This window comes from Dermacentor albipictus, chromosome 6, assembly GCF_038994185.2.
Source record: "Dermacentor albipictus isolate Rhodes 1998 colony chromosome 6, USDA_Dalb.pri_finalv2, whole genome shotgun sequence".
Classification (NCBI taxonomy): Eukaryota; Metazoa; Arthropoda; class Arachnida; order Ixodida; family Ixodidae; genus Dermacentor; species Dermacentor albipictus.
The window spans coordinates 131556225-131568466 of NC_091826.1; the positions used below are offsets into that span (position 1 = coordinate 131556225).

General features: G+C 45.9%; 1 protein-coding gene across 5 annotated transcripts in view; it reads left to right on the plus strand.

Annotated features, from left to right (window-relative positions):
• LOC135918618 (uncharacterized) overlaps nt 1-12242 on the plus strand; it is a 440383-nt gene that overhangs the window by 150772 nt on the left and 277369 nt on the right. The window lies entirely within an intron of this gene.

Here is a 12242-nt window from a genome sequence, read left to right on the forward strand (position 1 = left end):
TAATCATCATCTAACTTGCCCGCATTTCCTTTCTTCAATGCTGCGAGCCCGGTACTTCCAAGTCACGACCGGCATGTGTGTGATGAGCATGACAGAGCATTCGAGACAGGAAAGTAACCTGTTCATCGTTATCAAGAAAGGAAATGGAAGCAAGAAAGATGAAGGTAGTTGCTGTATCGCAAATGTACACCCCTGAGGGTGACATATTTAGGAGTGTACAATCCAAGAAAAGCTTACGCCATTTAGGGTGTATATTTGGCATACAATAATCATCATCTGTCTTTCCCTGATATCCGGTAGTTAAAGTAATGTCTTCAGAAACTTTCAACACACTACACTCCCATTATTGATCATCCAACACCGCAAACGTTGTACACAGCTTTGACTGTTTGACATTTGATGCACTATAGTCACTCACCTTGAAAATCACCAGAATAAGTGTGGCCCAGTATTGTAAACTGCCAGAATATGGTTATTGCAGAAATGTCTTTATATCTCTGCTCATCGTTTTTCCTCGTAATCACAAGCGTCTCATCATGAAGGCATCAGGTCCATCTCTTCCTGTGGACTAGTCGTATCAAAATACGTAGATGCCCATGCTCCTTCAGTTGCCCTGAAACGCCATCCCTGTTCAGATAAATTTACCATGAGATGAATCTGAACCAATTAATAAAGGCTAGGAGCGGTATACAGTTTCGAGTCCAGTGTGTAGTGATGGTTTACCGCTGCAGTCTCTGCCAAACGCCCACGACACATGGCAGGTCTGCAGTACACTGCACGCGGGCTCTGTCACTTCGAGCTGAACCCGTGGTTTACAGAACCCCGGCACAGCAAGCCAAAGCAAATGCATGCCTTCACGAGTCGCTTCTCTTCGTCTTCTCTTGTCTTTTTCTTGGGCTAATTTTCTTCACCAGCAATGCGAGAATTGTGACCACGTCTCTTGCAGGTTTGCGATGAAGCTGAGAAAACCCAATTTTAAATCAGGCTAGTTTTTGCCTGAAGTGGCATTAAACCTTATAGGAATTAAGACGGCAAGCTTGGCGAGTTGGTGGTTGAACATATTCCTGTGGGTGGGCAGCACAACCCGGACGAAGTTATAGGAAGTTAATTGACAGTAGTCAGATCCGTGCAATCGAATAAAGGCGAGCTGTCAGTATTGCAGCAAACTTATTGGCAGAAATAACAACAAAAGCACAGTTAAAGACTCTTATTAGGCTCCTCAAGCACCACACACCATACAGGAAAATTATATGAGCCAGACGGCAAATACTTTTAATAGCGACAGTGTGCCTTCGTTGACAAAACCCGCCGTGGTTGCTCAGTGGCTATGGTGTTGGGCTGCTGAGCACGAGGTCGCGGGATCGAATCCCGGCCACGGCGGCCGCATTTCGATGGGGGCGAAATGCGAAAACACCCGTGTGCTTAGATTTAGGTGCACGTTAAAGAACCCCAGGTGGTCGAAATTTCCGGAGCCCTCCACTACGGCGTGCCTTATAATCAGAAAGTGGTTTTGGCACGTAAAACCCCAAATATTATTAATATTATTCGTTGACAAAGAATTATTTACACGTGTAAATAGATGCCGGTCTCTCTGATTATTCACAGTGTCCTTTTTCTTTTCATAAGAATGAATCACAAAAGCTAGAGCTAAGTTTCACCAGGCCACCTTAACGCGACACCGCGAAACTCCCGCGAAAACACAAGGAGTTACGTATACGTCAATGGGCAAGAAATCACCGAAATGAAACGAAGAAAACGCACTCGTGTATCGAACCAGCGCACAGCACCTACATTCACCGAAAGGGCTGGGCAATGGCCCACCAAACGTACTGACCGGCCAGCCGATATGTCTATCACTTTTTCTTTTATTCCTTCACTATGTTATAAAGTGCTCAAAAAAAGGAAAGGAGAAGTCCACATGTGGCTATGAATAGAAAAGCAAACGGATATGCAGAATAATATTTAGTTTAAGCGACACTTCTGACTGTACAAATGCGTGCAACTAAGGCGTTATGCAGGATGCGTTGTTGGGCAAGTTGGTTCATTGTAATTGGGAACATTGGTTGCGCTTACTAGACAATCACATGAAAGAAGACAGGACAGGCGCAATCCGAAGATCAGACGTTTGCGCCTGTCCTGTCTTCTTTCATGTGATTGTCTAGTAAGCGCAACCAATGTTCCCAATTATAAGGCGTTATGTTTACCGTTCCCACTGCTAGCATCTAGATTCGTGCAATTATATGCACAATTGATGATTTTCTGTCATTTTAAATGAATGGTTTTAAGTGGACGATTTAGCGGCAGCGTGGCTTCCTTTTTTTAATGCAATTAGCATTCTTTGCCCACTTAAGCCTTTTGAGCCTGTCTTGCGTCCTATATACGTCAGTCCAGTGAGACAAGGTAGGGGTTCTGCCGTGATCGATCCATCATTCAAGGATCGTGTTCTGACTCCTGGTGCCGTCGTCGTCCCACCACTATACGATCACCATCCCGCTGTCCTTTTACCGTCATCACTACAGTAGTCATTGCATTGTCGTCTGCATCCGAGTCATTCCAACGTGGTAGTTCTTTCACAATCATGATGTCATCCAATCGTGCCGCTATAGCCATGACAGCGTGGTCATTGCGTCACCGCGAGACAGTTGTTATCACGCATTCGTTGTCATACCTTCGCCGCTATCCCTTTGTCCTCATGTCATCGTCGTGACGCTGTAGCCTTTATGCTGTCGTAAATATTCAGGAATCGTTATCTCACAATCGTCATGACGTAGTCGTCATATCCCTTGTGTCATTCCGTGGGCGTCATTTCTTTTTCGTCATTCTATTGTTGCCTTACATCCGCGTCATGTAGTCTTCGTCATGCCGCCATGCTCATGGGCTACCTCGGTAAGTGAGTGCCATAACAAAGTGCCATGATACCGAAGTATGTGGCATATAGCCAAATCAACGGACGTCTCAAAATGACCACAACAGATTAGGAATAAAGCTGACTTTCAATATTGTATGTGTACATTACGTGAGTGCTAATCGCGTTGCTATCAATAGCCATGGTGGTATGAGTTCTCGCGTAAATGTTTTAACAGGAAGGGCCATTGCTCTAATGTGATGCTGTATTGAGCGTATTTTAAGTGCAATAAGAACCCTTGTTGGTTTGCAGTTTATTACTGCAAGACAATAAAAAGCATAGTCTTGTTAAAATGTCAATAATAGAACACAGCTTCCAGGCAGTTTAAGTAATGTGGTTAAAGTAAGGTGGCCGTCCAGTCACAAGTCTTACTCGAAAATATATCCTGCATTCTTTGCAGAAGCGAGAATTTTCTGAGAGTTATTACTTAGGGCAAAAGTTGATACTCTCGTCTTGATTTTAAAGCCTTCTTTATTGCTGTTCTAACTGCTAATAAATTTACCAGAACGAAGAAAACGGGCCGAAGGACGAGGGACACGAAGAGACAGACGAGCGCTGACTTGCAGCTGTTTATTTTGCGCATCCAAGCAGTATTTATGGTGTAACTGTAACAACAACTTAAGAAACGTAACAGTCATAGAATTTTTGCAATACTGCAAAGTTCCAAAGGCTAAAGGAAACCGTTTAAGATTTTATCACTTTATCAACCAGTGACAGTGACGGCGTGCTGATCAACTTCTGCTTTGCTTTAGTTATCTAGTAGGCCTCTCTGATTTCTTTCTCTCTCTCTTTCTCCCTCTGTTTTATCTGTGGCTCGCTTCAGGAACTTAGTTTTTTCCAGTACTGGCTTACACCCGCATGTTTCACAATGGTCACCCATTTAAAACCTATATTACTGAGCACTCCCACATGGTCCTCGTAGGCTCTATCGTTGAAATATCAGCCTGTCTGCCCAATATAAGAATTGGGAAGACAAGGAAGCAAACACATTTTTGCTCTAAGGTGCTTGGAGCCGTTACGAATCGTCAGCACACATGTCAAACGTGGTAAAAATGCACCACGCGATGGTTGTGACAGGTTCGGTTGTCACAGGCTCTACAACCACCACGATGTACATTTTTACCACGTTTGATATGTGTGCTGATGATTCGTCGAGGCTCCAAGTCCCTTACTGCCAAAATCTATCTTTTGTCATAGTTTTTTAGGGCTTTTTCTTCTAGCTTGACGAGTCAACTGTGTAAACCCCGTTTTTTGTACGTTGCTCTACGAACCTGTTATAATAAACATCTCATGGCGTAATTTTTCTTTTTGTGTTATTTGTTTTGTCATGCACGTATTTGAGCACAACGTCGTAACGTTTCATGCGTTTCCTGAAGAAGGCCAGACAGCCGCCGAAACGCAGGAAATGAAGCATTCCTTTTGTTTTGGACGTGCGTGCTCAACTATCTAATACATGGTCAAATACCGGATCCCGTCATACTATCAATTATATATATTTATATATAAATAAATAAATATATATATATATATATATATATATATATACAGTGAACTAGACGTGCGTATGTAGCGGTTTATTGACGTGGTGGCCGGGGCCCGGCCTTCATCAGAGTTGCATCATCAGATTCTGATGAAGGCCGGGCCCCGGCCGAAACGTCAATAAACCGCTTCATACGCGCGTCTACTTCACTTGCATATTTACCCGGACCGAGAACTGCTTGCTTTCTGGTACATACATATATATATAGCCCCTTCTATGACCACTGCAGGACGAATGCGTCTTCCTGCAATCTTCAATTACCCCTGTTCTGCGCCAGCTGGTTCCAACTAGCGCCCCCGAATTTTCTAATTTCATCGCCTAACCTAGCCTTTTGCCGTGCTCGCCTGCGCTTCCCTTCTTTTGGTACCCATTCTGCAACCCTAATGGTCCAACGGAAATCTAACCTGCGTAACGTGACCTGCCCAGCACATTTTGTTCTGTTGATGTCAATTAGAATATCGGCTATACCCGTTTGCCCTCTGATCCAAACCACTTTCTGTCTCTTAAGGTTGTGCCGAGTATACGTCGTTCCATCGCTCTTTGTGGGGTCCTTGACTTGTTCTCAAGTTTCTTTGTCAGTCTCGAAGACTCTACCGCATATGTCAGCACCGGTAAACACACGCACACGAACACGCATATATATATCTATATATTGCCACGTGGTTGCGACGTTGAGGAACACAGTAGCAATACTGTGGAAGACAAAACTAACTTTTACTCGGCGAACCTGTGCCCACAAAAACAGGCTACACTTATAGCACAACGATGGCGGCGAACACGGTCGGCGATCGTCGAAATTCTGATCAACGGGTCGAGCGCATCCGCTTTTATACATCAGTCGTCGAATGTTCCAGTGTAAGCGCCGGGACCCGCGTGCCTTCTTCAAAGTTCTGCATTCTTCGCGTTGCGCACACATGCCATCAGACTACACAAGGTTCGGTCACAGACAGTGGTTGGAAGCACCGATAACATTATAGAAACTTCCGATACATGAAGGCGTATCCTGCGCTGTACGATAACATTTGTTAGGGGGTGAAACATGTCGCCCGATAACGACAAACAAGTACACGTGTCAATACCCCCCTCTTAAAAAGCATTGACCCGATGCTGCAAACAAACGAAAGTAATGAAGGAAAGCACTCGCAGCAAAGAAAACAACAAAATAAGGAAAGTTCGTCAATGTCCGTAAAAGGTTTTAAGACGCACCACGTGGACCACTTCAGATAATAATAATAATATTTGGGGTTTTACGTGCCAAAAGCACTTTCTGATTATGAGGGACGCCGTAGTGGAGGACTCCGGAAATTTCGACCACCTGGGGTTCTTTAACGTGCACCTAAATCTAAGCACACGGGTGTTTTCGCATTTCGCTCCCATCGAAATGCGGCTGCCGTGGCCGGGATTCGATCCCGCGACCGGACCACTTCAGATCGTGCGCGGCGCCGCTGTGAACAAGAAATGCCATTTGGCACCACCTCATAGTCCATTGCGCCAATACGTCGGATGAACTTGTAGCGTCGCAAAAGTTTCTCACTCAGTCGTCGCCGGCTTATAGGGGTCCATACCCAAACACGGTCGCCGGGCTGGTACTCGACGAAGCATCGTCGGAGGTTGTAATTAATTATGGGGTTTTGCGTGCCAAAACCACTTTCTGATTATGAGGCACGCCGTAGTGGAGGACTGCGGAAATTTCGACCACCTGGGGTTCTTTAACGTGCACCTAAATCTAAGCACACGGGTGTTTTCGCATTTCGCCCCCATTGAAATGCGGCCGCCGTGGCCGGGATTCCATCCCGCGACCTCGTGCTCAGCAGCCCAACACCATAGCCACTAAGCAACCACGGCGGGTGTCGGAGGTTGTAATGTCGGCTATCGGTACGCTGCTGGTTCTTGATCCGTAGGCGGGCGAGCTGTCGGGCTTCTTCGGAGCGCTGGAGATAGGTAGCGACGTCAGGATTCTCTTCGTCAGTGACGTGCAGCAGCATGGCGTCAAGTGTCGTATTCGGGTTCCTGCCGTAAACCAGCTCAAACGGCGTGATCTGTGTTGTTTCTTGCACCGCCGTGTTGTAAGCGAATGTTACGTACGGCATGACGGCATCCCACGTCTTGCGTTCGACGTCGATGTACAGTGCTAGCATGACGGCGAGGGTCTTGTTCAGGTGCTCTGTAAGACCATTCGTCTGCGGGTGGTAGGCAGTTGTCCTCCTGTGGCTTGTCTGGCTCTATTGCAGAATGTGGTATAAAGTTTGTAAACAGAGATATAAGATGCCTCAGAAAGGCTGGCCAACGTTTCGATAGGAGGACCTATCTTCGTCAAAGGCGGCCTCGTCATCCTCGGCGTGTTAGTTTTAAAGGGTTAGTGCAGTGACGCCATGTGCGGGTGTTGTCGCTGGCGGTTGGTTTTAAATGGAGAGATTACCAGAGGAAACAAGCGCTGCCGTCCGACGTCTGTGAGCTTCATTCCCAAGACGAGGGGACAAGAGCGTGAGAGTGCGCAAGCGGGAGAAAAGAAAAGAAATAGAAGCACAACGGAAAAAAAGAGAAAAAAGAGGGGTGGGGGAAGCCAGGGCGGCACCAAGACAGACAAAAAAAGGGGGGAGCGTGAAAGAAAAAGAAAGAGAAAAATGAAAATTTTAAGAAATACGGGGGCTTGGGAGCGTGTTGGGGATGCGAAAGGTTAGGAGGTATTCAGGGGGAGTCGTTGGCGGCATCTTTTTGAGGCATTAGAACGGCCGGTCAAGCGGCCAGTGCGCGAGTAACACAAGAAAAAAAAAGAAAAACAGACACACACGCACAAAAAAAAAACCATGAGCTCAAAGTGACTTGAGTACCATAGCAGCAGTACGTCGACTAATTCTGAAATAGTTAAAATGGCGACGAGGAGTCTGCGGTGCAATGTTTGGGGCGACTGAAAGGCAGCGGCATGGTCTTTCAAGGGGCACTGCCCCAGTCGCTCATCGTAGGTGTCGTTACGGCGGCATCCAGAAATGGCGATACTCTGGGTTGAGGCGCCGAAAAAGGCATATTGACTTCGGAATGTGTTGATTAGGGGGTTTAAAAAAATAGATTTAAAAAAAGGGCGGGGGGGAGAAAATAGAGAGGGGGAGGGGGGACCGAAACCGGAATAACAAACAGGAGGGAGATGCGCGCAGAAGCGGGCGGGGGCAAGTGTACTTGGAAGGGGTCGTGCAGTTGGTATAGACGTAAAAACCTGAAAGAACACATTAAATTCAGTAGTAGGCCGGAAACAATTTTCAGAAATGGAAGAGTAGATGAGGTTAAGAAATAAAGTTAGCTGGTGGCCTAATGTGTTTTGTGTCTTGGTTGATGATATGAGAGTTTCAGATTTAAGTTACCGCTTTTAAAGATTCTAAGTTGCCGCGTGCCAAATTAATTCCTGTCGGGTGTAGGCAGTTAAACTTGTGTATGAGGTATGATTCCGTATACTTCCTTTCGCGAGGGGAACGGAAATTTGTTTGTAGTATATAGAGCCTTGCTTTGTCAAATATATGACCATGTTCATTAAAGTGGCTGGCTACTGCTTTGGGTAAATTGTGTTTTGTGTCAGCGCGGTGACCATTGAGTCTTGTATTAATTTGTTGTCCAGTCTCACCTATGTATTGTTTGCTACAAGCGGCGCATTCTAGACAGTAGACTACGTTGCTTGATGTGCAGGTGAAAGCCGAAGTTATTTGTGTGTGTAATTCAACGCTGTACTTTTTACTATAGTAGTATATTGAATGTGTTTGCATGTAGAGCACCTGGGGCGGCCACAGGGATTGGTTCCCAACTTCCTCTTTTTCTGTAGTTTGGCGTGCACAAGAACATCTTTAAAATGACTGTTGCGTCTGTAAGCTACTCTGGGAGGGTAGGGAAAAATCTTAAGTTTCTGGTTGCTTGTGAGAATAGGGTAGTATTTACTTAGGATGTTATTCACGTTTGGGAGTGCGTTTGAGAATTTAGTAGTAAGAAGCAGCGTTGTTGTTCTTGTGATCCTCAGGTGGGGCTTGAGGACCTCGGCTCGATCAAGTTTGGTTGCAGCGATGTAGGCTGTTTGAAGGTCACTGTTTGGGTGGTTCCTGTTTGATAGCGTTTCTTTAAGGTGATCGAGTCCATCTATGTAGTCTTCGTTTTCAACGCAAATGCGACGTAGTCGTGTGGCTTGGCCTTTAAAGATGCCTCGTTTGCAATGTCTGGGATGGTGGCTGGTATATTCTAGGTACTGTTGTTTGTGGAAAGGTTTCCTATACAGCGTTGTCTTTAGCTCACCTGTCAATGTATATTGTTGTGTCCAGAAAGTTTATGCGCTCGGTTGAGGATTCTGATGTGAATTTCTTGTTGGGTGAACAGAATTTAGAAAGGCTACATATTTATCTAGACTATCTTGACCATGTCCCCAGATTATGAGTATGTCGTCTATGTATCGTAGGTATGTGTGGGGCTTGGTAGTGCAGCGCGACAGGAAATCTGTTTCTAGTAGGCCCATTAATATGTTCGCGTAGGTTGGTGCAAAAGGCGTACCCATGCTTGTACCATGTATCTGTAGGTAGTAACTCTCTTCAAATTCGAAGTAGCTATGTGTTAGAACAAATTCAAGGAGAGACAACTAGACTTCACTAGAGTGTTGTGCATTGTGTTTAGACAGCGCTTGTTCTATCGAAGATAAACCATCAGGGGTTGGAATGTTGGTGTACAGCGCCGTGACGTCTAGTGTTGCGAGAATTGTGTTGTGGGGTAGTGTGCCTTTAGTATTAATGGCCTCTATAATTCTCAGCAGGTGGGGCGTATCTTGTGCAAATGAAGGAAGTGCTTTTGGCAAGTCACTAAGGTAGTGGTTAAGGAATGTGGAGATGCTCTCTGTCGGGGTGTTGTTGTTTGATACTATCGGGCGGCGTGGGATAATAGCAGTGTATAGTTCAGCGGATGGAATTTTATGAATTTTCGGAAGGAGGTAAAAACGCCCGGCAGTTTTGTTGCTGGGTTTAAGAAATTTGTATTCTGATGGTGTTATCAATTTATCAGCCAAAAGTGTTTTCAGCCTGTTGGTAATTGTCACAGTGTAGGGCAATGTCGGATCATTATCTAGTTTGCGGTAATGTTCTGGGTTGTTTAGTTGTCTGTAAGCCTCGTGCTTGTATTTTTCTATTGACCAAATAACTATACTTCCACCCTTGTCTGCTTCCTTAATAACAATGTCATTCCGGCAACTCAGATTTGAAATGATATAACTCTCCAACGCAGTTAAGTTTTAGGTCGCTTAGATGTCTTGGATTGGCTTATAATTTCTTTAGTGACAGTTTTAAGGTATATGTCAAGTTCTATGGCTTGTTCTGGTTCGGGAGTCCAAGTGGATTTGGCTCTAAGTGGTGTCGTCCCGGTGTCTGGTGTGTCTGCAAAAAAGTGTCGGATACGCATTCGTCGGGAGAATTCTGAGAGGTCCTTGTGAAGCTCGAATTCATTTATTGTGTTGTTCGTGGGGCAAAAGTTTAGACCATTGCTGAGTACGTCTATTTCTTTTTGACTTAATGTTTTTGAAATGTCTACAACATTGGAGCGGTTTAGTTCTGTGGAAGTTTCCTTCCTGTCTGGAACTTCTAAAGTCGAGGTCCCTCTTGTCTGCGTGTGGTGGCTGTTTGGCTGGAAGGTTGTTTTTTTATTAAAATTTGCTTTTTTTTCTTTGTTTTTGAACCAATTTTCTAGATTGTTTTTCGTCGTAGTGTTCTAAATCTCTCTTCTCATCTGGTGCCAAGGTTATGTTCCGAAGTCTGTGGCTAAAAGTTTCGATTTGCTCTTCGCAGTGTTTTTTGAGGATATTCAAAAGTGAAAGTGAGGCATTAGGTAATGTTGTTTGCCAGTTTGCACGATGGTGTGGTGGGAGTGCTCCTAGAGCTGGTACAGCCTTGAGTGTTAGACCTTTAGGAATTATATTTTCTCTGTGCAGATTGTGTAGGTTTTCAGATGGGAGGTGTAGCTCACATGTTTTTTGGTAAGTTTTCTAGCCTGTAGGAATTCAGTGCTTCGTGGCATTGAAGAGTTATTGATTTGCGATTCTGTCATTTACTTGTCTTTTTGCGGGCAGATTTGCGTGGGGTGTTATTCTGTTCGGCCGGTTTATTATCGTATGCCTGGCTTAATTCGATCTCGGTCTCTGTTTGAGTTTGTGTGTGTGTGGGCAGGCGTGTTGGGCTCTGTGTGTAGACTTCGGTGGTGGGTTTTCTGTTGTCTGTTGCCATTGTGTCTGTTTGCACTATGGTTGATGTCATTTTTGGTGTTGTGTGTGCGTTGCGGTTCTTTTCACATTCCGCTGTCTGTGTTCCAACTGTTCTTGTGTTGACTGTTTCACTTGTGCAGTGGCTTGCTTCACATTCCACTGTCTGTATTCCCTGTGTTCTCGAAGTGACTGTCGCAGTTGTGTTGTTCGCGGTGGCACATTCCGGAGAGTTGGTGGGGGTGGCATTTCAGGTGGAATGTAAACGAGTTTTTCTGTACTTGTCCTAAATAAAGGACTTGATGTGTTGGGAAACTAGCTTTATTCCACTGCGGTTCAAGTGGAAGCCGTCCCAAGCTAAGTGTTCGTGTGGTGCTTCGTGTATTTCTGCGTGGTGCATGGTGTCAACATTTTTATGGACGTGTTTTAAGTTGAAAATAATGAGTTGAGCTTGTTAATCTCCTCATTGTGTTTCATGAGTGCATTAGTTTGGTAGATTAGTGGGCAGTGTTTTGTTTTGTAGGCGGGGAGCGACAGTCGTTATGGTTATATGACTCTTGTCCTCTTGTATTCTCGATAGCGCCCGGGAGAAACCGAGGTGCCCAGCGGTCAGATCGTCATGTAGGGCGTGCAGTACTTCTGGACGCAGCACCAACGGAAACAAAAGAGCGTAGTTAGCGCGGTCTGGTGAGAAGTTCTTCTTCACGAGTAGGTGGTTTTAACGCGACAGCGTTAAGGAGCTCGTGTCGCAGAAACAACGCTGGTGTTGTCGGTGTCGGCGTCCATGGCGTTGGCCGTGATCAATTATTCACGGCAGGCACTTCATAAATAAAAAGGAAATTCCTAGATGGGCTGGGTTGGAATCGAACCATGGAGGGTCTTTGGAGTGTGAGACGGAGACGCTACCACTCAGCCACGAGTTCGATGCTTCAAAGCGGTACAAACGCGCCTCTAGTGAATGCGGTGTTGCCTTTGAAACGAGCCGTGGAAAGTTCTACTGTGGTGTATATCGGTAATTATGAACATGTCACTTACAGAAGTCGCAATTACACGAGTAGCGAAGTACGTTTCCGCTACATTTCTTCTGCGCTTTTCGCACACGCAGAGCCATCTTGCGGCAAACACAGAACACCCCCTCCTCTCCATGTATCGCGCTGCCCCGACAGATGGCGCGCCACCCGCGCATTGGGGCTGTGCGAGGACCGGTGCGAGGCGGTCGCGGCCCGGACTCTCTCCCCTGACGACGCTTCGCCTTGCTCCCTCACGGTTTGCAGAATCAAGCGTCCTTCCTTTCTTTAGATCACTATCTGTCTATCTCTCTGCTCGTGCCGATCACGACGTTTGGCTGGCGTGCACCTTTTCCCCTTCCGAGACACCGAGTTCTTTGGTTCGTTCCGCTTGCTCAGGTGCACGTTTCGTTGCTGCGCCGAACGCTGCGTTGCTCGACGCTCACCCCGTCCGATGCGGGGCGCCGCGTAAGTGATGGCTGCCCCGTAGCCCATTGTCTTAAACCCCTTGGCGGGTCGACGGGAACGCTATCGCGTTCCACTCTTGAAGGCGAAGCTTAAGCGTCCTCCAATTTTTGAAGC